At 45.5% G+C, this 23,849-nt stretch overlaps 1 protein-coding gene across 5 annotated transcripts in view; it reads left to right on the top strand.

The window, feature by feature from the left end:
• The window catches only part of ZNF407 (zinc finger protein 407), a 454,851-nt gene that overhangs the window by 404,460 nt on the left and 26,542 nt on the right, over positions 1-23,849 (top strand). The gene's annotated exons all lie outside the window — the stretch shown is intronic.

Below are 23,849 nucleotides of genomic sequence, written 5' to 3'. Positions count from 1 at the left end.
ATTAGTAAAATAACAACTGAAACAAATGATCTAGAAAACTAAAAACACAATTATTAAACTCAAGATAATTTGGCTAGACATTAGGAAAACCTGATAAATGAAGACAGATTCCACAGTGGTATGATGCAGAATAAACTGAGAACCTTTGTTGCCTTCTGGAATGCCCACTCAGGCTTTGTGTGGCACAGGAGTCTCAGGTCTGGCACAGTTGGAAGGCGTCGGGAGTAAACTTTCTGAGTGCACAGTCTTGGGTGTGCTTGGGGGTGACACTCCTGTAGGGAGCCCCGTCCTGGGTGAGTTAACAGTTCCACTGCCTCAAGTCCAGCGAAAAGGCAGTAGAATACTAGCAAATCCCTCAGTTACAGCAGCAGGTTGAAGTAGAAATTCAAAAGCTTATCTCAAAGGATGCCACAGAAAACTTTGATACAAACCCATTTTAAATGACCTTAAAAATAGAACAAAAGGAATTATGTTTATGTTCCTTATCCCGCAAAAGATTTGAAGTCGCTTACACAAAGAACATACATGCATACGAAGCACCTGCGGTAGGATCCTGTAGTGCACAGCGCTGGTAAAGTCGAGGAACCCAGGCGGAGCTGAGGCAGGGACCTCCTTTCCTGAGCTAGAGTGAGTCGGCTGCAGGAGCAGACGCGGTGCTGGCAACCAGAGCAAGACGCCACGTGGCCGCTGCTACTGTCCACATTGTTCTGGTTACTGAAAAATAAGATGAAGACTAAATACGTGGGTACACCTCCTGGAAAGAGTATAGGATTTTTGCACATAAATTGTTCCATGTCTAGAAAATTCTGTGAGAATTTCAGTTGTAAAATATGGTGTTAAACCTCAATAAATTGGCTGAAACCCAGATTTACATAAAAAAATGAAGAACCTTCCTACATTCTAGCTGAAACACTATGAAACTACTCGAGGCAAAACCCTGTTCACAGTCCCAACAAAGCTAAGTAATAGAGAACATTGTCCGACAGGTTTTCATTGGTAAGTATAGATGATGAAGTGAAATTTCCCAAAGTTCAGAATGTGAACACAGCTTGTCTTCCTAGTCTAATTTATGGATGTAATCCTGATAAAACCTGAACGGAGGCGCTAAAGTTATAGAAATAGAAATTTACAAAACCGAAACAGTAGGCTGTGACTGCAGGCCCCTCTTTGTGGCTGTCCTGAGCCCTGTGTGCGGGACCCCAAGCCTGGGGGCTTTGTTTCCTTCTCTCAGTCCCCACACCATCAGGGGAGGGCACCATTCCCCCCCTTCCGAGATGGGGGGACTGAGCCTTGTCTAAGACCTGTTGAGTGACAGAATCAAGATTCACAACTAAGCACATCTGATTCAAATGTCTAAAAAAGTATTAAAAAATTAAATAGATTGATCAAAAGCAGAGTCTGTTACATGTAACCAATTCATATGATATGCTAATACTTCTATATACATATATGCATACGTATATACATTCTTAAAGAGCATTTGCAAATCAGTGTAGAAGGAAAATAGTATTTTATATTAATAAGTTGTGTGAGACTTAGCAGGATTGCAATTTGACGGAGATACCAATATAGATTTTTATTAGACACAGTTCACAAAGACAAAGGTTGATGTCCCAAAGGGAAATATAAAATAAAGTCATGTAATTCTATATGGAAATTTAAATGAAACCAAAATCCTGATGAGATAACTTTCTCAGAATTTGAGCAAATAAGAGAAACAGCAAGTAACGGATTAATAAATTAGCTAAGTTCTGTATGTCAAAAGTTCCCCCAAAAATGTGCAACTAGAACACTGAAAAGAATCTGTCAGATGACACATTAAAATTGTAGCCTTGTATGTTAGGAGCTCATTGAAATCAATAGGAAGAACACTATAAAATAGGTAAGTAGGTTAGGAAGGTGACAGATAAGCCGGAAATAGTACCGGTAAACAGACATGTGGAAAAGTGATCACAGGCATTAGTAACTAAACAAATGCAAACTTATTTTTAAAAAATCTTTTTAAAAAAGATTTATTAATTATTTAAGAGACAGAGTCATAGATAGAGGGAGATACAAGGAGGTCTTCCATCCGCTGGTTCACTCCCCAGATGGCCACAACGGCCAAAGCTGGGCCTATCCGAAGCCAGGAGATTCTTTGGGGTCTCCCACGTGGGTGCAGGGGCCCAAGCACTGGGGCCGTCTTCCACTGCTTTCCCAGGCCATTAGCAGGGAGCTGGATCGGAAGTGCAGCAGTGGGGACATGAACCGGTGCATATATGGGATGCTGGCACTGCAGGTGGAGGCTTAGCCTAGTGTGCCCCAGGGCAAATTTATCCCCGGACCCCAAACTTATTTTTGAAAGAAAATGATCATATACCTTTTCTCTGTCAAATTAACAAAAGGACAGTGTGCCCCAGCTGTACATAATGCTTTTCATTGGTTTTGACTTTTTGAAAAATCACTAGCTCTGAATCAGGTGCCTTAAAAGTTGTCGTGTTCTTGAGGAGAGAGAGGAAGGTGTCTGAAGAGAGGGAGCAGAAGGGCAGCAAGAGGGAAGGAGAGAGCTGGAGAGAGATTTCTGCGGTTCTGTATTTTGAAAGCAGCCTGCATGGCAAGGGTTGGACGTACCACTGAGTCTCATTCATCTGTGAGTCAATTTGATTGCGCAGTGCAGAGCATACCTCAGGATGGACAGGGTTGAGATTCTGGATGTATCATTTCCCAGTGTCATGGCCTAGGGCCACAGTGTAACCTCTCTGAACTTTAATTCACTCATGAAAACCAGCCTTCGTAGAGGACTGTTCCACCTAAGTGTATGAGCAAAATGCATGTGCACATTACCACTTAGCATATGTCATACAATAAGACTTGGATTTACTATAGCATGCTACCATTAATTATAATCAGCATTAATTATTATAAATGGATTTTAATTGTGTATTCATGATTATAATTAATAACATATATAATACAATAATCCATCATTTAAAGTATAATTAATTAATAATTAATGGTAGAAAACTTTAATTGCCCCCTGTCTAAGTAAGTTAGGGGACAATCAGCCCTTAAATCCCCTGCATTCGTGGAGTCCACCTAATCAGGGTGGCCCTCTGATTTAACTGCTGGCAACTGGCCACGTCTTCCTACCTCTCCTCCTCACTCTGCCTCTTCTCCCAGAGCAAGCGGAAGTCAACGTTACTTCTGTGTGGAGGTGCTCAGGCTAGGAATCCTGCTTGCGAAGTGTTGTCAGCGACTCCAGCTGCTGGGGCGCCTATCTGAATGCAGTGGAGCCAACTGAAAATTGCAGATCCTTGATTCGGTCTCCTCATTCAGCTCCTTGCTTCGTTCAGTTCGTTTTATGCTTATTCCATCGTCTGCTGCACGTGGCATACTTCAAAGTTATCGCTGAAATGTGCTAGTTTTGTCTGATTGGCTTTGGTCAGTGTGCAGTGTAGATGGAGCACCTTCTCAATAAACACTCTGCTTCCTTATGAAGCCAAGGTGGACTCAGAGGTGTGGGACTGGGAAAGTGAAAAGGAAAGGTGGAGACACACCTAGAGAAATCCCCGGCTTCCCTCCAGATTCCTCCTGTTGCCAGGGGAGCCAAGGACTGAAACAGATGCAGTGCAGTTGTCAGAAGATGTGAATTCATGGTCAAGTTAGAAACCAAGATTTTGATGTGTACCTTGGTGAGAATGTCACCTTCAAGTAGTTAAGTCATTGGAGGGTTTTATGTTTATAGTCTCTGAAAGAAGACCTCAAGTTGGCATGCTGGCTTCGGGTATCTATTTGGAATTATATTCGTTTATTACTAAGGCAGAATACTTAGTGGTAGTGTAGAGGAAGAATTCTGTTGGTGCTAACTTACTCGCAGATAAGTTTCTTTATCATCTGTGTCTTTTGTTTGGTTCATCCTGTAATCACACTGCATAGGAAACTTACCCGAAGATGCAAGAGGAAATGTGTTGAGCTTTTCTATGGTGAATCAAGATAGTGAAATAGTGTAGTGTGGAATCCAAGGCTGTGTCTCAGCTGAGCCCATGCCTTCTGTGACCTGTCACCCATGGAATTTTCCAGTGTGCCTTTTCCTATTTTATCCTTTATGAAACACCCCAACAAGTAATTCTAAAAATTTGGTTTAAAATGTGATAAATGTAAAGCTCTGTGTAATGGTATTTTTTAAAGGAATTATCTTGAATAATTTCATCTCATAGGCTTACACTATGGCAGATGTTTGCAAATCTTGGTTTAAAACTGATTGAAGTATTTTAAGAAAACTGAAATAATGTCAGTGGTAAAATTTATTTTACCAAGTGCAGATGTAAGACATCAAGTTCTCAGACTGATGGCAGAATTAACAAAAAACACCATCTGGTTCAATAATTATCTGAAAATACCCATATTCTTGGATTTGTTTAATACCACTTAGTTCCCAGCTTTATTTTATCTGAGTTTACACACCAACCAGACTAGGTTGTACAAATCGGAGACTATTTCCATCTGATCATTTTAAAAAATGTGTGTTTGCATGAATAATGAATCTTTGAATTGTTACTAAACAAGCAAATTATTTGCGTATGTGTCACATCGGTTATCAAGTTTGCACATGTGACAGCTTCAACAGCCGTCACGTAAAATGCATAGAGCTTGGAACCATATGTTTTTGCTTGACAAAAAGCTAAAACTCAAGATCAATTTTCAATATGGAATGCACAAATTAACACTTTAAAATGCACCACAATATGTACAGCTTGGCAAAATTTGCAGAAATAGCACGTTTCTAGATATTAACTGATATCTTTGGATTCGACCTTAAGGTATTCAATCATTTTGATTAAAAGACTGATTTCTCATAAAACCACAGTCTGTTGGAGGCGCAAAGCCAATGACATTTGAGCATTCATATATTTTCATAAACTTTGAACAATGTCAGTGAGACACCTCTTCAATCTTGGCCACACAACAGCAGGGTATTCAATCTTTCTTTAGCTTAAGACAGAAAATTTGAATATCAGCACAGGGTTATAAATGTGGCAGCTCACATGGTGTGCTCCATGTTGATTTGTAAGGAGCAAGTCTGTGCAACATGTAGAACATTCTGCTTTGCTGCTGCAAGTCGCCTTCCCTTCCCACCCTGTGCCCAGCAGGCCTCCCAGAGAGGCGTTGCATAAAAGCCTTTTGTAAAAGCAATTTCCTTTGGGGTGGCGAAGGGGTGCTTGCAGGGAAGGCTCCCTGTGACCATCACAAGTGCTGGGGTGATGTAGACGCCTTGACGTTTCCTCAGCAACTTTCATCCTGCGTGTAGTCCCTTTGGCCCCTAAAGGAGATCTTAGTGGAAATTGGTTGGTCTTCAAATCCTTTTTTCAGTAGTGTTACACAGTGCAGCGATTATGTTGTGTGGATGGAGCGATGCGTAAGGTGTTCAGTTTGTTGTAAATAGCAGTGGTAAGTCTATTAACATCCGCTGCAAGTAACATGTTTCTCTCTCAGAGTGTTGTCTTGCAGGCAGCTTGGGCAACAACCAGATGGGCTGTGAGGGAAGATGAGCAATTCTGTCTTGCCCAAACAGAAAATGTGACATTCTGTTAAGTAAAGAGGCAGCAAAGACACATTTTAATATATTGTAATACACGACAGATGTCTAAAAATGTTTACCAAAAATCCCTTTAATCTTGCTATCTCCATGCTGTGCATATCCTTAATATTGGAATGAAAAGTGTCATTAGTATTCTTGGACAAAAGACAGTAAAATATAGGAGAGTTAGTTTCACTTGACACAACCACACAGAATTACTACTCTATAACAAAACCTCCTGAGTCAGTGACAACAGTCCAACATTTTTTGTTTTATATATATATATAAAACATCCCACCCCTTGAAGAAGACAAAATGAAGGTTATGCATTGGTTAAGTAGAAGTTGTTAGTAGTATCAGATAAGGAAAGATTAATTATGTTCTTAATGCCAATGAAATATGCTATGTGGAACACAAGAGTAGGCTGTTTAGTTGAATAAATCTGTAACTCTTTCAAACCACTGTGGTTGATCCAGTAACCTATTGATTGGCCTAAGGTATTTTCAATGAACAGCCATTCTTCCAAACCATTTTGAGATGCATTTCAGAAGATAGCAATGCTGATTCAGCTACTGTAGTCTCCAAATCATGCCGAGTGTATTAACGCTATGGGCCTGTCCACGCGCACACCTTCAGTAAGTAGCTTAGCATAGACTGTAGCGATGATGAAAGGATTTCCTTGCCTATGCAGATGGTTCCTTCTGTAGGGCTTGGCACCAGCATCCTGATTAAGTTGGACTACCCTGGTTTATCCATTCCTCAGTGGCCTTTATGGAGCTAGTACTGGGGGTCGGTCCCTGTGCGAAGTGCAGCACTCTTCGGTAAATGCCGTGCCCAAGGGGCTTGCAGCCTAGGTATGCGAGATGCAGTAACTGCGAGCTGTGATGGAGGTGTGGGTGGAAGGCAGCAGCGTGGCAGACACGCGGACAGCAGTTGGGAGGGTTGCTATCCTCATGCAAGACCTCTCTCAGGAAGACAGGAGCAGGCACCCCAGGCCGAGGTGACTGAGCACGAAGACCGTCAGCAGGGGAGAGCAGTCGAGGCAAGGGAAACTCAGGGCAGCGTGGGGTCAGGAAGGAAGACGCAGCTCACTGTGCGGGCCAGATGGGCCATGGGGAGGGTTTGGATTTCCTGGAGGGGGAATTCCAAGAGCAAATTGTGATTTTTAAGATTTTGTTTTCTCTGTTATATAGGAGGACCCCAGGTAGCAGTAGGAGGCTAGTTAAGGGACGTTGTAGTGACCAAGATGACAAAGACGTAGGTTGTCTACACCAAGCTTACAGCCACAGAGAAGGAACAGAACGGGAGGATGCAAGGCTTGCCAGTGCATTGGGTGTAAAAGGCAAGTGGGTTAACAGTGACTGCTGGGTTTCCGTCTTGGGTGTTGGATGAGTGTTGATGTCATTTGGTCTTCTCTGCTGTGAGACAGACTGCACATGTAGGAGCTGGTTACCTTGGGTGGTGGGGGGGGTGGGGGGGACAGTGAGGAGACAAGATAGGGGCCAGGTGGAACCCTGAAGAACATCCAAGGTTAGGAGCCAGCCAGAGGACAGTTGGCACAGAAGTCCAGAAGGAGAGGTTGGTGATGTAGAGACAAAGGGAGAGAGCCAAGTCAAGGAAGCCACTGACCTTGGGAAGGGGCAGGGGAGGGGGCCCAGTGCCCATCCTGTAGGACCCAGAACTAGGCATCACGCTGCTGGGGACCGGGCGAGGCAGTGTGAAGGTGAGGTCGTGTTAGCCCTGAAGTTTGTCCTGGCCCTACCAGGCCACTGATGTCCTACAGGAGTCAGACTGTGAGCATTTATTTGTTGAATAGCTGTGTTGCGTTTACAAAACACTACCATTCAGTAAAGGACCTGTACCTAGGCCCTCCTCGGGGGATTCCCTGCAGGGCCCTGTGTGCTTCTCCTCGGCAGCCATAACGGAGACCCCTGGGCTGGCGGGTAAGCAGCAGGCATTCACTTCTCACAGTCCCAGAGCCTGAGGTGGGCGATCAGCAGGGGGGCTCCTGCCGAGGCCTCTCTCCTTGGCTGGCAGCAGTCATCTCCCACTGTGTCCTCACACAGTGGTCCTCCGAGTGTGCTGTGTCCTTGTCTTTTCATTTAAGGACACCAGTCCAATTGTCTGAGGGCCCCAATGACTTCATTTTACCTTCATCACCCTTCAAGGGCCCTGCCTCCAAATTGAAGCACTGAGGGTGAGGATTTCAGCAGATGGATTGGGGAGAGGAACCATTCAGCCTCTAACATGTTCAGAATATGCCTTTTTTTAAAGATTATTTATTTATCTGAAAGGCAAAGTTACAGAGAGGCAGAGGCAGAAAGAGAAAGAGAGAGAGAGAGAGAGAGAGAGAGAGGTCTTCCATCCGCTGGTTCACTCCCCAGATGGCCACAACAGCAGGAGCTGTGCCGATCAGGAGCCAGGCACTTCCTCCGGGTCTCCCACGTGCGTGCAGGGGCCCAAGGACTTGGGCTGTCTTCCACTGTTCTCCCAGGTCATAGCAAAGAGCTGGGTCAGATGTGGAACAGCTGGGACTTGAACCGGAGCCTATATGGGATGCCAGCAGTGCAGGTGGTGGCTTTACCTGCTATGCCACAGTGCTGGTCCCCAAAATATGCATTTTAGACAAATATCACTCATGTGTTTCTGCAGCCAATGGGCCTCAAACCAGCAGTGAGAAACATTGGACCTCAGCGTGCAGAGGTGTGCCAAGTGCTGAGAGAGTAGGCCAGATGTGGTCCTTGCTGGGCGGGAATGAGGTGAGGACCCAAGAGAACACAGCCTCAGGTATCTTTGAGAAAGAATCCCCGAGTGTCACTGTGTGTGCAGATTGTCACCTGCCATCTTTACGCTTGTGTCTGGCTCTCCAAGTTGGAGAGTGGAGGGTACTGCCTCTGTGAACACGAGTATGTGCGGTAAGCGACCGTGTTGGACTTTATTGACAAATCAGGCAGTTTGTTTTGTTAGAATAACTGAGAATCTGTGTGAGGATCCTCTGCCCACAAAAAGTAATCAGTGTGTTCGTGTTGCTGGGTGTTCAAGTCTACTTGTTAAGGTTACTGATAGCATTAGCACAGCCGGCTTCTCAGAGACCAGAGTGAAGACTGGCCCCTTTCACCCAAGTGATGTCATGGAGGCTTCTGTTTCGTCAGACTCACAGAGTCCGGGGCTGGCTTCTGCTTCCTCGTGTGCGCACCTGTACACACCCACATATGTGAAAGCGAGCGAGGAAATTCACAGGTGCTTCCATTCAGTGCAGCCCGTCAGAAGTGAAGGTTCTGGAACTGCGCATGAGGTCACACACGGCAGTGCTTCACCCGTCCTGGTTGGCGTCTTTATAAATTCACGCACAGGCCGTGGCATATCCTGTTTGGTTTCAGGGGCAAAAGTTGTCAATACTCGTAACATTGTCTAAAGGCCCATTCTTCTTTCCCCGCCAGGAAGCGCGGGTAGCTGGGGGCTGCTTGTTAGGAAGGTGTTGCTTCTCATGCTGTGGGATTCATGCTGCCCTGTCCAGGGGTGAAGGAACATGCTAGCCACCTTCATTCAGGGCAGAGGATGTGTGTGTGCGTGTGTGTGTGTGCGTGCATGTGTGTGTGCGTGTGCGTGTGTGTGTGTGTGTGCGTGTAGGAGGATGTGGGTGTCTTCTTGTGGGGAGAGGAGCTTCATTTCTCAGCATCCTTGAAGCTGCTTATCTCTTTGGTTTGTTGCATTTTTGTGCAAACCGTTGGCACCATACGTGAGCACGGTGAACATATGCTTCAGAATGTCATACGGCAACGATGGTAGTAACAAGAATTGGCTTCACACTCAATAACATAATAAAATGCAAATGCTAAGGATAGTTTCTTGCAGCAAAAGCTGCTGCTTTAGAGAAGCAAGGAGAACTTAGATGTGGTGGCTGAATCTTGAGGCTAGCATTAAAAAAAGAAACAGAATTCATGGTGTGAATGTACACAAATGTCAACAATGAATTGAAAAACATTTCTAAAAATTGATGTCAGATTAAGATTATATAAAACAAGTATTTCTAGGAGAGAAGTTAATTTTGAAAGCTACGTGATCTTTTGGGTAGGGTCATCATAGACTATTAAAAGAAACACACGATTATGCCACCTTCATTTGTCTGCCTGAATTTTCAAGATAGGAATGTAAAAGTTTCACCCATGAACTTCACTGGATTAAAGAGCTGTCAGCAACAATGATCAGAACGATACATTAGGATTGACTTTTTTTAAGATTTAATTATTTATTTGAAAGGCAGAGTTAGAGAGAGAGAGAGAGAGAGAGCGAGCAAGAACTTCCATCCACTGGGTCACTCCCCAAATGAATGCAAAGGCTGGATCATGGTGCCCATCCGAAGCCAGGAGCCAGGAGCTTCTTCTGGGCCATCCATGTGGGTAGCAAGACCCAAGCACTTGGGCCATCCTCCCCTGCTTTCTCAGGCCATTAGCAGGGATCTGGATCAGAAGTGGAGCAGCCGGGACCTGAGCCAGCACCCCTGTGGGATGCCAGCACCACAGGCAGCAGCTTTACCTGCTACCTCACAGCATGGGCCCCAGGATTCATGTCTATCAGTTGGAAAGTATCAGTCATTATTACTATACTGTATTAGCTAAAGAATCGAGATTATATCTCTACAGATCACATCATGGATTAAATGAAGGCTTTCAAAGATTCTGCCTGAAATATAATCAGGGATAATCTGCGTAATTTGGGTTCTTTCAAAATGTGAATTATTGGAAGTAGGAATCATTAGTTAGTCTGACACCTGTTATATACGAGGGACTTCAAAAAGTTCCAGGAAAGTGTGTGTCATCCTCTAATTCAGTTTTTCCACAACCTTCTGAGGCTGCCTTGTGTGCCGCATGGTGCCAGCTTCCGACATGTGGTGAGACGCTGAGCAGGAAGTGTGTTGGGAAGGTCAGCAAGTCTCATGTAGGCTCCTGCTGCAGGCAGGGGACACCCTTGAGGCTGTGTGCGCTCCAGGAGCTCCCGGCAAGGGTGGTCGCGGACGGGGGCAGGGTCTGTGCTGAGTGTGACCTTGCCAAGTACTTTTCCTTTGAGTGGAACTGGCCAGTGCCTTGAGCAAACGGGAGTGGGATGGGGGAGAGCTGCCCGGGGAGTCCCAACCTGCTGCCTGGAGCAGCACCGCTCTGCCCGGTCCTCCTCTCCATCCTGCGGCCCTCGGCCTGTCCTTGAGCACAACAGCCAGGCGGGATTCTCCGCTCCTCCTCCCTCTGGACCGCAGGGACTTGTCTTCTGTTGAACATTTGCCATTGTTAATAAATCCCCATTAAATCCAGGTGAGCCCCCCTCCAGGATCGTGGGTATGCTGACTGAAGGGTGTCACTTCCTCCAACAGCTGCACACGGCACAGAGCGAGCTGCTCAGCTCCTGGTGAGGGCCCTGCTGACCGATTCAGCAAGGCGTCCCACTTCCCGTTCTGCTGAGCCACGTCATGCTTGAAATCGCTTTAGGTGGCGTAAAGACAGTCCCAAAGTGATAATGCGGTGAGGTGATCAAAGCACCAGATCTCAGTGCTGTTCTCCCTCCTTTTGTTGAACTGGTTTTTGAAGAACTAATCCTGCAGTGGCTCTGCGAATCTTTTCCTTCCTTACCTTTCACATGAAAGAGAAAATGGATCAATTAAAAAAGAGACATTGATAGTCGTTAGAGTATGGAGAAAATTGATCAGAATATTAATTAGACTTTTGTTTTGCTGCTTTGCCTTAGACAGATGGAGTTCTGATCTTTAACAGCACCATGACTCATGAAACTGCTTGTGTACTAAAATGCCATTATTAACACAACAGTAGTTTTCAGCAGTTGGTAATTATTGGCATAATTAAACATTTATCAAGAAACGAGTATTTATCATTCATTAAGCTTTCATTAAAAATCCATCTTAGCCCAGGCTAGATTCGCCCATGATTTTCAAGTGATAACTTCTTAACTTCTGGCATGAGCATAGTACGTTTTCCTAATAACTGAAGCCCTACACAAGGTGGTGTTCCCAGAACTGTGGCAATTACTGGGTTTCAGACTCATTTTGTGTGAGTGTTTTTAAGGCTTGGGCCTAGAGTGAGAAGGGCTTGGCAGTAACCTTTGGGGGTTAGAGTGTTTGGCACTTCTTACAGCCCCTGTCTAGGAAAACATGTCACCCTTGGCAGAGAAAACTCACTGCTAAGCACACTCTGTAATGACATCTGTACAATTTAAATTCCCCCAAACACGGAGTGTTTACGTGTATCAGGGCATGCAGCTTTCCGTTGAAGAAGAAGCCCGAACAGAAGTCACGGCCAAGGGCTGGTGTCGTGGTGTAGTGAGTGAAGCCACCGCCCAGGATGCCGGCATCCCATTTGGGCACCAGTTTGAATCCCAGCTGCTCCACTTCCAATCCAGCTCCCTGCTAATGGCCTGGGAAAAGCAGCAGAAGACATCCCAAGTGCTTGGGAGACCTGGATGGAGCTTCTGCCTCCTGACTTCAGCCTGGCCCAGCCCCAGCTGTAGCAGCCATTGGGGGAGTGAACCAGCAGATGGAAGATCTCTCTGCCTCTCCCTTTCTCTGTAAACGCTTCCTTTTGAATAAATCTTTAAAAGAGAAGAAGCAGTAATGACCAGTGGAGTCGTACATGAAATGAATGCCTGGATTGAGTTCCTTCCACACCAGGGGGTCATCCTCCGGTCATGCACAACCTTCTGAAAGGTTGTCAGCCAGGGTCTCCCCAGTTGATGGGAATGCGTCACCAAGGGGGCGGTGGCTGCCGCTGGGGTTGTGTTCCGGTGTGAGGACCTATTTTGCTAGCATGCTCATCTCCCAGCATTAAGGGGTTAAATTTAGGGTTGGAATCCGACCCTGCTCTCCAGGCCTTCCTCCTCCTGGAGCTCCTGTGCTGGTCTTTCCTGTTGACTGCATTGCTGCCAGCCTGGAGTGGCAGTCAGTGGATTCCCCGCAGAACTACGTGATGTGGGGCTGCTCTTGCTTTTGTTTCACTCAGAAGCTGAGCTCTCTGACATTTTATTTCTGTGACCTCCCAACCCCCCACCTCTGCTGGTGGCGCTCAGAAGGGGTGCTGTGTCCCAGCCCGCTGCGTAGACCCACTTGCACAGGCACGGGCTGGGCCCCGAATGCTAGTTTGGAAGCTTCCTCTGTGGTTAGCGTGCTGACTGTCCTTGCCAAGACGGATATCTGGACAGAGTATTAGGTAACTAAAACTGCTCAGAAAGCCTCCAAACACATGCTAGCACTTCCAATCTTATTCTATATTCAGCAACTTTGTTTTTGTTTTCTCCTGGGCAAAAAATTTACTGTATCAGTGCTTTTATGTCACAAGAATGAATTGAATTTGTACCCTTTAGTGCAAACAACAATAGACAGAGTGGTAACCTAGTGGAAAACAAATAGACACCCCGTCCCTTTTGGGGATTCAGGGAGGTTCAGAACGATGGAGCTGACGGTAGAGAGGTGGCAGATAAAAAGAGGCCAAAGCCGGGAAGAATCCCGCGGTCATTTGTTACCATGCCATCTTCATGGTGTTTGCTGAACCAGGGTGCAGAGTAATGATTCAGACAAATGACGTTAATCATAATAGCTGGCCCTTTGGCAAAAATGGAATACCTAGCGTCCCAGCCGGAGACCTAATCAGATGCTCCAAAACTTGCTTCCACAGGAGAGAATTTTCTCCCTTTAGTTTTTCTGTCAATGGCGTCCCGTGGGATATATCATCTCTAAGAGAAACAGACTGATAAGAAATTGTGCCCTGTTTCCTGCTTCTCTCCCTGACCCCCTGAAAAATAACCACATTAAACTTTAGGATTAATATTTATAGAGAAACAGTATTACTTTTGTATTTCCTTCATAGTCTCCTAATATGATACAATGGCAAGAGCTATGGTGACTCGTCAAGTCGTATTTTCCATAATCCTGATCATCACATTTCTCTTCACTTGCTTGGAAATGATTTGAGGTGGCCTTGTGCACCATGAAACCAAGTGGTGTCACACACACATGCATTGGTGTTCTGTGATTCTGTGTGAAACGTGCAGATTATTGAACACAGACTGAACTTGAAGTGTATTCTAAGTGCCTCTGGTGAGTATGTATTCAAGGAGCGTGTTTAATGTCCTTCTTGGTCTCTGATAGATGTTAAAAGCTACTGAGAATAATGTCATTTGTTTTGTGTTGGATTTTTATGGGATTCTTAAATTAGCCTCATTGGTGGAATGTGTTGGTTGTTTTTTATGGTTACAAGCTCATTATCAAAACCAAAATGTTCGTTTAGTTCTAAATACTTCTGTACTTATTAATTACATACATTTTGTCATCACTTTGGTGCTTGGATACTTGGAGCATAATGCTGTTGTGTAGAAGGGAAAACAATTTAGAGATAAAGTTATACATCATCTCCGGGGGAAATTAAGTTGACATGTAGGAGCTTAATGTACACACTTTAGATTCTCTGCTTGATTTGCTGTTTTCTTCTTCATAACTCTAGGTAAACAGTTTGTGCTGCCATTTAATGCACAGGTTAAGTGTAGTTGCAGGCTATTAGACATCATTAAACTAAGTAATATTCAGTCATGGGAGAAGGATGGAAGCTTTTCACTTGTAGCTGCTTGGACATTTCATTTGTCACCTAGCACAGCACCACAAAAATTAGTCGTGGCAGCCTTTATGGGATGTATGGTCTGGTGATGTGAAATCATAGTGAATCACACCATCCTGGCTGATTCACGTTCATATGTTTTGCATCCCCCCCCACTTTCCAATGACAAATTTGGCACACATACACAAAGCAGTGTTATTCATTCAGAACTCTGTCTCTAAAAAAATAGTTGTCCCTGACACCCCCTGTTTTTGTAACCCCTTTCAAAAGAACACTAGACTAATCTTTGAGCACAGAGCAGCTCTCAATAATTATGAAAAGACAGAGTGTATTATATTCAGAAAGTGGCATCTTGGCTTCTCCTAGCAAGAAACAAAGTGCGAAATGGTTTAGCAGTGTTGATGAAAGCACAGTATGGCATACGCAATAGGTAGATACCAGCAGATGGACCCCAGGCCCTGGCCCTCTAGATCTGTTCAGTAATCAGCTTATTATTAATATATCCTACAAGCAGAATACTACAGTGTATTTTTCTCTGGCAGACATCGGCATGAAATACTTTTTTAAAGGTAAGAAACCACCATGTGTGAGAAGGAGCGTGACTGAGACGTCCTGCTTAGAGGCACCGTACGTTATAGCTGGACGGCTTGTCCCGGTGGAATCGTGAATGAATCTGATTACCAGTGGGCATCACATCCCCCTGCTCCGGAATACATTGGAATGCCAGCTCCTGACTTCTGAGGATTCTCTCAGCTGCGATGGCTTGTGATAGGGAGAGGTATCGCAGTCGCGTAGGGTCTGTAGGTATTAGTGTCAAGAAGAATAATGTCTTGTTTGCCCTTTCTCCTTGCTTATTGTGTGGGTTACACAAGGATTGGGATGAGTTAATAGAAAACAAAGAAACTAGAGTTGGTAGGAACTGGTGAGAGGTGGGGAAGCAACAGCTTTGCAGACGTACGTGACTCACTGTGACCAAAAAGAACATGCAGCCTTTAGCTCCCAGAGCAAAAGCTCTCATTAAAGCACCTGATGTGGTCGTTCCAGGCACCTCACACTCCCTGGAGGCTCCTTGGAGAATGCCAGCGCACAGGCGGTGTGCAGCGTGGCAGACAGCCACACCCACCCTTCACTTTGGCAAGGGCTTTGGAACCACTGCAGATGGAGTGCAGTGGTGAAGAGAAAAAAAAAAGTTTGATTCCATTTGCACTGTGATGTACGTAGAAAATCAGTGTTGATGGGAAGGCACAGTGGTTTTAGGGGTGGTGGGCAGTGTCACCTCGCAGGCCCTGACTGAGTGTGGAGCCCTCGCTCCTGGAGAGGATTTGTGCTGTCCCTTACACCGCATACCTGAATCCACCTTGTTCACACCCAAGAGGAGGGAGATGATTTATTATCTGTCCCTTGAATTTCTCCGAGCGTTCTGTCTAAACTTTCCAGGAGGATTACATTTGCGATTACATCTTAACAAATGTTGTTTTAACTAGACTGCAATATATGTTATTGACAACAAGCGACTTTTCTTCTCAAAATAACATTGGTGCTTAGGCATGCAATTTACAAAAAAATGACAAGAAAGGGTGGTACTTTTTCCAAGGTGAATGTGAGTTGACTGATTAGCTGGTATTTTAACTTGGATTCTTGCAAATTACAGACATAAGAAACCCTGCAATTTATATGTACTTTAGAAGTGAAAGCTTTAATCCCGTGATTCATGCAAGTAAAGTGGTAATAATTTAAGTACCATATTTTATTTATCCCTCAGAGTTGTCAGCTGATACCAGAAGAATTTCCACGATTTGGGGGTTGCTGCCTTTGGCCACCTAATTGCTTCTTAGGAAGTAAGAGGGAGATTGCTTATATAACTGCACGGATTGTCTTTGGCAACGTCGAGCCAAGGCATCAATCAGTCCATCTGGGTAAAATCACAAGCTGACTCCGATATTGCTAAATATTTATACTGTCAAATACACACAGACATCCAGATGAAAAGAGGCGTTCATTAGGAATTCTCCAGCTTGTCAGTTTAAAGATGTAGATTAGAGCAAAACCTCCCACTATGGTACTGAGTGCTCAAGAAAAGTCTATATTTAGCCATTCTGAGCAATAAATATCATCATATTGCCTCATTTAGGTAAATAGAGAATAAATATTGTCAGGATGATCTAGGGATAACGTAAACAGACCGCTGCTCAGAGTGTGTTCCGCGGAAATACCAGGACAGTGATGTGCCGATGATGCTTTCTGGTTTAACCCTTTTTCTTAATCACACGCCCTCCCCTTTCTGGTAGCAAAGACTGTCGCTGACAGATGGGGGTGGGGGGATGAAAGGAAAAAAATTGTAACCGCAAAGGTGATTTCAAGTTATGTGAATTGGAACGCTAATTAGTGCTTGTGCTGCCGTATCCTCTTCATAGTTGCAAAAGCTGCCGCTGCCGACAATAAAGACGTGTGCGGCCACGGGAAGTTCATCTGTGAGTTGAGCAAGCTCATGCAGCCCGTCCGTCCCCGGGGAGCCTTGCAGCTCCAAGGTTAAGACGGCACTTGACAGCACGCCGAGGCAGTGTGCATCCCAGAATTCCTTCTGAAGCACACTTTTCCCTGGGAAGATCTCTCCTGGAGAGTTTTCCATGGAAGCCTGAGATCTGGACCTCAGCACAGCCTCGTTTGTGCGCTGGAGCTCCCACAAGCCGCGTGACGCTGGCGCCGACCTGCACCCTAAGCAGGCGGAGGACGTGTCCCTTCCTGGCGCGCTCATGCTGACTGTGCGTCCCTGGCAGTTGGTGATCTCAGGAGCTGGACTCAATGGAATTCTCACTGATGTCGGAGTCTTAGTTAATTACACTAGATGATTTTTGTGAGATTAATAATTAGCATCTCTCTTTATAACTAAATATCCATAATTAATCAGCAAATCATAACGTGGAGCCTAATTAACTCAAACTCAAATTTTAACAGAAAATCCATATTACTCTCCAACATCATTAATTACCAGAGCAATCAAAGTTATCCCTCATGGGATAAAACATAAAGCTTTGTGGGTTTATCAGCTAAGCTGTTAGCATGGAAGAATTTCCAGAGTAACTTGAAATGGTGTTGCTGATTACAGAATCAGAGCGTTCGGTGTCTGTCAGCCACAGCAGCGTACACTGTCACAAGCTGCCTGGCCGCTGGGCGGGTAACCCGCAGAGCTAAAACTCCCCCGGGTGTCTGGCTCGTTCACAAGGGGTGCTCAACTAGTGATTTCCTGCGTGCAGGGAATTCAGTCCCCGTCTTCAAAACCACGCTGCCCTCCTTTGTTTCTTGGCCTCACGGAAGCCAGGTGACAGCCAAGGTCTATGGCCAGCACTGTTCATAAAGGGGAACTTTTGTCAATAATGAAAAACGTAAAAGCAGTATCTCTCAATTATCAAATGTTAAAGATGACCAAAACACGATTCTCTGTGCATGGAGGAAGTACTATGCAAGACCAAGCAATCGCCGTGGACATTGCCGGACTCAGATTGGGTGTGTTTCTAAGAAACGCAGTGACACCACTGTTAACCATGGAAACAAGCCTCACAGGGTTTCGCTTGGAAATTTAGAAGTTGCAAGTGCATTTAAAATCCTTGTTTCAATTACCATATCACCTAATCTTCTAAGTGCACGCATGGAATAGTGTTCTTTTGTGTGGCAGCTGTAAAAATCTTAAGCAATTTTTACTGTCAAGAAAACTCTGGCTAAATAGGGGCTGTTAACCTAGGCAGATACCTGATTCCGAGCTACGAGCTCGCGGCGCTCAGCTAATGGGTTATGATCAGGAACGGTTCCTAATAGCCAGCTAGACGGGGCTGAATATGAAGATTTCTATAATTTTGTTGTCAGCTTGTGATGTACTCTAGTGCTAATTATTTGGAACAATTATGTTTTCCTAATAACAGAAGAAGAAGCAGTGAATTAAGCAGGCTTACCTTCAGATCTTTAGATAACGGTTTAAATGCACTTGCCATTAAGAAATAACATTTCTTTTTGCTTTATGGAGCCCTAATTATTTAAGATGCTTGTCTTTTAAAATCCACTGCTTCCACTTCTTTTAAACCTGTTCCATGTGTCAGTTTACACTGATGATTTCAGTAACTAGTATTTTCTCAGTCTTAAGTTCATGGCTGTGCCTCCCATAGACTGCTTACTTCATGTAGTTATTCAAAAACCATAATTAGTGCAGTAATTAACATGTGGATCCTTCAAAGAAAGACTGCTGGAATCATGGGACACGTCTCATCACTCTTACTGATGTGTGGATGATAAAGAGACCTAGGCTGATGTGACAACAGGATCTGGATTACTGCATGCTAACTGTGCTGCAGGGAGATCCAGACGGGACCTTGGTCCACGGAGCCCTCACGTTTGGAAAAGTAATTATCCACACTGTTTCTGTAATGCGGCTAGGTGTTATCCTGCATTTGCAGCTGTCAAATCATTTGTTTTAAATGTTTTTTTAAAAAATACCTTATGAATACTTGAAAGTTTTGAGTTTAACACATTATCTCTTAATCAGTTTCTAAACGTGAGGCCAAGCGTGGGCATAATCTCTCTCGCTCCCGCTTGGCGCTCTTGCTGTGTGTGTGTCTGTCCTATCTATCCATCATATAGAGTCGTGCTTTTTTTTTTAAGATTTATTTATTTATTTGAAAGTCAGGATTCACAGAGACAAAGAGAAATGGAGAGATCTTCCATCTGCTGGTTCACTCCCCGGATGATCTTAACGGCTAGCCCTGGGCCAGGCTAAAGCCAGGAGTCATAAGCTTCTTCCGGTTCTCTCACATGGGTGTCAGGGGCCCAAGTACTTGGCCATCTTCCACTGCTCTCCCAGGCTATTAGCAGGGAGCTGGATCAAAAGTGGAGCAGCCAGGACAGAAACCGGCACCCATGTGGGATGCTGAGGCCACAGGCGTAGGCTTTACCCGCTGCACACAACCGCCGGCACCCGCTAAGGCTTTTTTGCCAGTTTAAGTCGGGCATTTAATGGTTACTTGAGCTGATACAGGTTGTAGTTTCAAAAGCATCACTGGGGCCTTGCCACCCATGTGGGAGACCCAGATGAAGCTCTTGGCTCCTGGTCTTGGCCTGGCCCAACAGTGGCCATCTGGGGAATGAACCAGAGGATGAAAGATCTCTCTTCCCCCGCCCCCGCTCTCTGTGTGTGTATGTGTGTGTGTGTCTATATATATATAACTCCGATCTTCAATAAATAAATAATTTTTTTAAAAACCCCATAGTCATAAAGAAAAGGCTCGATTTCATACATTTCCCCCAGAGAATTTTTTGGCTAAATTTCAGTTTTCTCATAAGCTGAATCTGTTGTTTTGAAGACGTAGCCAGTGAGTTGCATACAACTAGACTTGGCTGGACAGCACATCGCAAGCCACCAGTGGTGGCCGTGCTGTTTACTGCTGTGGTGTTGGCCTCTTCTCAGGGGTTGGAACGTTTGTCCTGTAGCTTCCTGTAACTAATGGCACCTGTTCACACTGTCAGGTGCCCTGCAGGTTCTGCACTGTGCTGTCTCCTCCTGGTAGCTCACCTGAACTAGACCTGAGAACATGAGGCCTGCCTTCCCTAACTAAAGGAGCTCTTGGAAAGACACCACCAGGTCTGGGCTTGTTCAGAGTCTGAAGCTGGGGGGAAGTGGGGACATTGGAGGTGAAGTGCTGTGCACTGGTGGGGGTACTCAGGAAGCAAGAACGGGCTGCGGCTGGACTCCCACGTTCCATTTATTGAAACATATTCTGGGCTTTGATCACTATTCAGGATAGAGTGGAAGGTTCTCTTCCTTTACGTCTTATCCACGGATTTGTGTCTTCGTATCTTTGCGGTTGTGTTGGCCTGTTCTCAGCTTCCAGCTGCACATGTTATTCAGCGAGTTGCTGAGGTCCAGAGTTGACTGCATTGGCTTCAGACCCCAGAAGGATCAAACCATTAAGCCTTATGAACTCACTGATAACTTGTCGCCGAGTGTGTGTATTTCATAACCTGAAATAGACTGTCAGTCAGGAGAGAGAGCTGCCCAGCTGTACACCTCTTTTCCTAAAACACACACTTTTTAAATCGGCCTCTGCTGACACTGCTGCAGTAAGTTAACTGTAAATTGGTTGTGTATTTTTACACTGTAACCTTAAATTTCATTGTGCTCTGAAAAACCGCACTGTAGAACGCGGTGACCTAGACAGTGGAGAACAGCGTAGCTCTGCATGAGGTGCCACCCAGCACCATTATAAATACTGTGCCCTACTCTCCTTTTTTTTTTTTTTAAAGATTTTATATATTTATTTGACAGGTAGAGTTTCAGACAGTGAGAGAGACAGAGAGAAAGGTCTTCCTTCCACTGGTTCACTCCCCAAATGGCCGCTATGGCTGGTGCTGCGCCTATCCAAAGCCAGGAGCCAGGTGCTTCTCCTGGTCTCCCATGGGGTGCAGGGCCCACACACTTGGGCCATCCTCCACTGCACTCCCGGGCCACAGCAGAGAGCTGGACTGGGAGAGGAGCAACCGGGACTGGAACTGGCACCTATGTGGGATGCTGGCGCTGCAGGCGGAGGATTAATCCAGTGCGCCACGGCACCAGCCCCTGTGCCCTACTCTTGATGGAGGATATGTTCTCATTCGTTCTGGAGGGAGTGAGGAACAAGGGTGCTTCCTGTATGGTAAGCACCACTGTAGGACACATATGACCGTGAGATACAGGATACAGTCTGTTCCTGGTGCTAGAATATCCGCTTAGGTGCCAGTGTCTGATGCCGGAGGCCCAGGAACTGAAGCTGAGAGAGATTCCTCAAGTTGTCCGAGCGCTGGCATGGAACAGCAGAGCTGCTAACCTAGACCTTCCTGAAGCTCGAAGTCTGCTTAAAAGTGCGCTACTAAGGAAAGGGGAGCATTTTTGGCAATTTCAGTCCTCGTGCTTGTGAGTAATGGGAGACGTTTTGTGGTAAAACAGAAGACACCGTGGCCGTAGGGAAACCTATAGGGTTCTTTCTCCGTGCATGCGCACACAGAGAAACCATCTGAACAAGCAACAGCTTGAGCTTGCTTGCCTGATGCCATTTTAACCATTAGATCAGTCAGGCCTGGTGCGGGAGGAATCGGGGCCCTGGCGTGCGGCTGGTATTGGAACACACACACACACACACACACACACAACTGAGCGAAATGCACAAAATAGAAAATGAAAAACAATGTTAATTGGCCACAATTACAGCCGTCTAGTGGACAGTCGGCATCCCTGTCTATATAAAAGCCACATTCGTGTAAGTCTTTCCTTAATTAGAGTGTAGAGTGCATTCACAAATGTCAGTCAGTGAGCAGTGAGAGTCTCCCAGTGCCGCTGACAGGCACTGCCCTCAGCCCATCCTGGCAGAAGGCCATCTTTACATTTAGACAGTTCGAACCCTTCTTACTTTTTAGGCTCTAATTTATACATACCTGGCCTCTCTGACATTCCTTACCCTTTGAATTCGCCATGCTCATTTCTGTATCATCAATAAAAATAAAATAAAGAAGTAAGTGGTGATATGGTTTTCATACTCACCAGGCTTCAGAAGATTACGTGAAGTTAGGCCTTGTGCCTAGAAAATACACACGACACTGGGTGGATCAGCTTTGCTTTCAGAGGCTAACGTAAGTCATGGAATTGCTCTCAACGTCTAGATTGAGGAAAAGACAGTCATAGCTGTATCATATGAGTATAGACAGAAAAGGATTCAGCTGGCCCTCAATTCAGTAGTGTGTCATTAGCTTTTGTGACAAGGAACCATTCAAGATGCTTTTTTAGAACCTACATGCCATGCTAAATACTGGGATTTAATCTGCACACTCACCCCTCCCAGGAGCAGAGTTGGGTGAGTTTTGGCAGATGTGTGGAGGCGTGCAGCCATCCCTGCAGTGAAGTTGGGGTGCAGTCCTCTCCTGCCCCTCTGGGAAAATTCCTTCCCCTGCCCCTCTGCCCTTGGCTGTCCCATGGTTTTGTCTTTTCCAGAATTCTGTATGGATGGGGTTGTGCGAAAGGTAGCCTTTCATTTCATGCCACACACATCAAAGAGTCAGCCTCATCGTTATATCCTACAGCCAGTGTTGTGAGTGGGGCTTCTCTCTCCTCCTGGTGATGAGTCGTGATTAGGAACAGAGCTGCCCTACACAGCTGGGAGCAGGGCTTTGTGTGAATGTGTGTTCTCATTTCCTTAGGGACAGGACCATGGGGTAACGCCATAAGAAATTGCCAAAATGTGGTCAAAGTACCTGTACCATTGTGCACTCCCATCAGCAATACTTGAGAGTTCCAGTTGCTCCATATTCCCACCAACACGGGTATTATCAGTCTTTTCAAAATTTTAGCCAAGGGCCAGCCCCATGGCTCACTTGGTTAATCCTCCACCTGTGGTGCCAGCATCCCATATGGGCACCGGGTTCTAGTCCTGGTTGCTCCTCTTCCAGGCCAGCTCTCTGCTGTGGCCCAGGAAGGCAGTGGAGGATGGAACAAGTGCTTGGGCCCTGCACCCACACGGGAGACCAGGAGAAGCACCTGGCTCCTGGCTTCAGATTGGCACAGTGCCAGCGTGGTGGCCATTTGGGGAGTGAACCAACGGAAGGAAGACCTTTCTCTCTGTCTCTCTCTCTCTCACTGTCTGTAACTCTACCTGTCAAATAATAAAAAAACAATTTAGCCAAGCTAGTCCGTGTTTGATAGATCTCATTATGGTGTTACTTTGCATTTCTCTGGAGACTCTATGGTGTTGAGTGTGTTTTATGTGTGAATTGCTGTGATTGTTAGAAGTTCTTTCGCATAGCACATTAAAGCATACCCTCTCTCTGCGTCGGTACAGGTCATGGAGTCTCCCCACGTGACAGCTGGCCGAATGTTTGAGGGCTGCACGTCCGTGTTTCACCCCGAAGTTGCTGTTTGCTGAGATAGCCTGCTTAGGTGCTCCCTCTCTTCCCCCGTCCTCTCTCCTCCCTCCCGCTGCCTTCCCTCCTTCCCTTCATAGTTCATGGCCTGGCTCCTGGGCCAGGCTTTTATCTGCTGCATCGCTGTGGCTGTGCTTCAGTGTGTGCACCTGACACAGACTCCTGGGACACCCGTTCCCTGCCTCGAGTGCAGTCCTCTGCTTAGCAAGCGCTGTGTTTCCTGAAGCAGCCAAAGGCTGGGCTTGCTTCTGTGGCGGCCGTGTCCGCTTTCTGTTACGGGCAGATTTACAGCCTGACCTGGTGGCTTCAGCTAAGCTATTGATAAACATGCTTAGCCTGCCCTGTAATGAGCCCTGTGTCAGGACGTTGGCGACAACCTCCAGCTGAGTGTATAATTGACAGATATCAGTGCATAAAAGTATTGACAGGGCAGCCAGCAGGTTTGATTATCAATAACAGAATTTTTAAAATTGCTAAACCCCTAGGTTTACTTTGGACACTTAAAGCGGCTAAGCGGTTATGAATTATTTTGACTGCATCTCGTCTTTGGTAACTACTCTGTGCTTCTGTAAAAAGCCCTGGTAAATATGCAGATATGGTCCACCTAAGATTTAAACCCTGGGGAAAATAAAAACACCACAGAAAACATCATGGCAAATGAGAGTGGTTGGCCTTTTCTGACGTCTTTAGAACCTTACATTAAGTTTTCATAATTTACAGACCTGGTATTAGATCAAGTTATACCCCACCAC

The sequence above is a fragment of the Oryctolagus cuniculus genome, chromosome 10 (assembly GCF_964237555.1).
Source record: "Oryctolagus cuniculus chromosome 10, mOryCun1.1, whole genome shotgun sequence".
NCBI classification, from domain to species: domain Eukaryota; kingdom Metazoa; phylum Chordata; class Mammalia; order Lagomorpha; family Leporidae; genus Oryctolagus; species Oryctolagus cuniculus.
This window is presented reverse-complemented; position numbering and strand designations above follow the sequence as displayed.